The sequence below is a fragment of the Simochromis diagramma genome, unplaced genomic scaffold, assembly GCF_900408965.1.
Source record: "Simochromis diagramma unplaced genomic scaffold, fSimDia1.1 OVJJ01000449.1, whole genome shotgun sequence".
Lineage (NCBI taxonomy): Eukaryota > Metazoa > Chordata > Actinopteri > Cichliformes > Cichlidae > Simochromis > Simochromis diagramma.
Window position 1 is genome coordinate 3064919 of NW_024387274.1, and position 2542 is coordinate 3067460.

Sequence of the window (2542 nt, forward strand, 5' to 3'; positions counted from 1 at the left end):
CACGCAAGATCTCATCCCGTGGGGTCAAAATGATCATGAGAACGGTGAGCAAAGATCCCAGAACCACACGGGGGGACCTGGTGAATGACCTGCAGAGAGCTGGGACCAAAGTAACAAAGGTCACCATCAGTAACACACTACAACGGCAGGGAATCAAATCCCGCAGTGCCAGACGTGTTCCGCTGCTGAAGCCAGTGCATGTCCAGGCCCGTCTGAAGTTTGCCAGAGAGCACATGGATGATACAGCAGAGGATTGGGAGAATGTCATGTGGTCAGATGAAACCAAAGTAGAACTTTTTGGTATAAACTCAACTCGTCGTGTTTGGAGGAAGAAGAATACTGAGTTGCATCCCAAGAACACCATACCTACTGTGAAGCATGGGGGTGGAAACATCATGCTATGGGGCTGTTTTTCTGCCAAGGGGACAGGACGACTGATCCGTGTTAAGGATAGAATGAATGGGGCCATGTATCGTGAGATTTTGAGCCAAAACCTCCTTCCATCAGTGAGAACTTTGAAGATGAAACGAGGCTGGGTCTTCCAACATGATGTAGCCAGATGGGCTACTCGCCTTCCATTTTTTTTTCTTCTCTCTCTCTCACTCTCTCTCTCTCTCTCTCTCCTGCGCTCGTTCTTTTCGCCGCACAACTCGGTTAATTGGGAACCCACCTGCACATTGATTGCAGGGTGGCGCTAGCCCGTATAAAGCTAAGCCGATGTTTTGTTGGATTATTTCCTCCCGTGCATTTAGTGCAAAACAGCAGTAAACGCTGGCGTACTGATCAGCAAGAGCCGATTATATGACAGCTACAGGTATGGTCTCGCTTAACCTCCGATTCCCTCCGAATACTGGAATTTGTGTTAATATACTTTTTCGGCCTGTTGTAGCGCAGCAGTCTGTTTTATTCTGCCATTGCGGAGAGAGGTGTTCGTGTTACCCCCCCACCAATGAGAATATAGTGCCTCCGGTCCTGGGGTAAGCCGTTAGAACTACTTTTATTAGCATTCATAGCTATAAGAGTTTAAGGTTACATTTATCTGTTTCAGGGTTTCACTGCTGTACTCACCTCTCCATGGCAAATCGCCCAACCTAAATTGGAAGAGTGAACTGCCTTCTCAGCCGCTGTTGTGAACTCCTCCTTGGTGGAGTCTTCTGTCTTGTCTTGTCTTATCTTGTTTTTGTTAAGTAGGCTTACCTTGTTTTGGGTTCGCCTGGTGTTCTATTTTACCCTGGACTGTTGCTCGTACCCACGCTTCTGTGATCGGGCTGAAGTGACTCTCTGCCCGAGTGTCGTGCTGGGACTCTAAATCGCCTGGGTGGCCGGTCTCAGCCGGTGGGGAGCCAGACCGGCCTACGCCTGAGAATAATTATTACCAGCACGAGTGGTAGTTTGACCCGTGGGGAATAAGCCTTTCCTGTGTTTGTGTGTGTGTGATTTCTTTTATTAGAGTGTGTTTTAGTCTTTTTATGATTTGTAGCGAGCCTGACGCTCAGTGTCCTCTTATTCTTTTAACATATTTTTCTGTGTTTTATTTCAGTGAAGGAGGACGAGCCAGTGGTCCTGGGACCTCAGGTGGTGGGTCGTTTTCACACTTTCTTTTGTACAGCACTGGGTGGTCTGCAGTGATTCTTTTTGTGTGATTTCCTTTTGGTTCCACGGCTGCTGGTAAGTCCAAGTTCCACAATGGTTTTATTTTTACTGTAGGACACTGTCAATAATGATGCTACATCTTGACCTTTAATATTTTATTTATAAAATATTATTTATAATATTTTATTCATTTCTATAAATAAAACTGTTTTAATATTGGAAGCCAACCTGCCTCAGTGGGCATCCTTGAATCTGTGCGGTCTTTTATCTATTTTTCTTAAATATATTTCCTGGGGGTGCAATTCCCCTGGGTGGCGTTGTCAATTTATTTTGTTCATAACCCCGCCGACCACTTGGTCACAATGACAATGATCCAAAACACACCGCCCGGGCAACAAAGGAGTGGCTCCGTAAGAAGCATTTGAAAGTCCTGGAGTGGCCTAGCCAGTCTCCAGACCTCAACCCCATAGAAAATCTGTGGCGGGAGTTGAAAGTCCGTGTTGCTCGGCGACAGCCCCAAAACATCACTGCTCTCGAGAAGATCTGCATGGAGGAATGGGCCAAAATACCAGCTACTGTGTGTGCAAACCTGGTAAAGACCTATAGTAAACGTTTGACCTCTGTTATTGCCAACAAAGGTTATGTTACAAAGTATTGAGTTGTATTTTTGTTATTGACCAAATACTTATTTTCCACCCTGATTTACGAATAAATTCTTTACAAATCCTACCATGTGGATTCATGGATTTTTTTTTCACATTCTGTCTCTCACAGTTGAAGTGTACCTCTGGTGCAAATTACTGACCTCTGTCATCATTTTAGGTGGGGGAACTTGCACAATCGGTGGCTGACTAAATACTTTTTTGCCCCACTGTATATATATATGTATGCATATATATATCATAATAATCTGACAATACTATAATATTGGCCATATTATATTTACATT

At 44.5% G+C, this 2542-nt stretch overlaps 1 long non-coding RNA gene across 1 annotated transcript; it reads left to right on the forward strand.

The window, feature by feature from the left end:
- Positions 1-608: 608 nt before the first annotated feature.
- Positions 609-1820, forward strand: LOC120715644. The gene is made up of 2 exons (XR_005691697.1): positions 609-977; positions 1049-1820. It is a non-coding gene; the product is annotated as an uncharacterized LOC120715644 (long non-coding RNA).
- Positions 1821-2542: the final 722 nt, after the last annotated feature.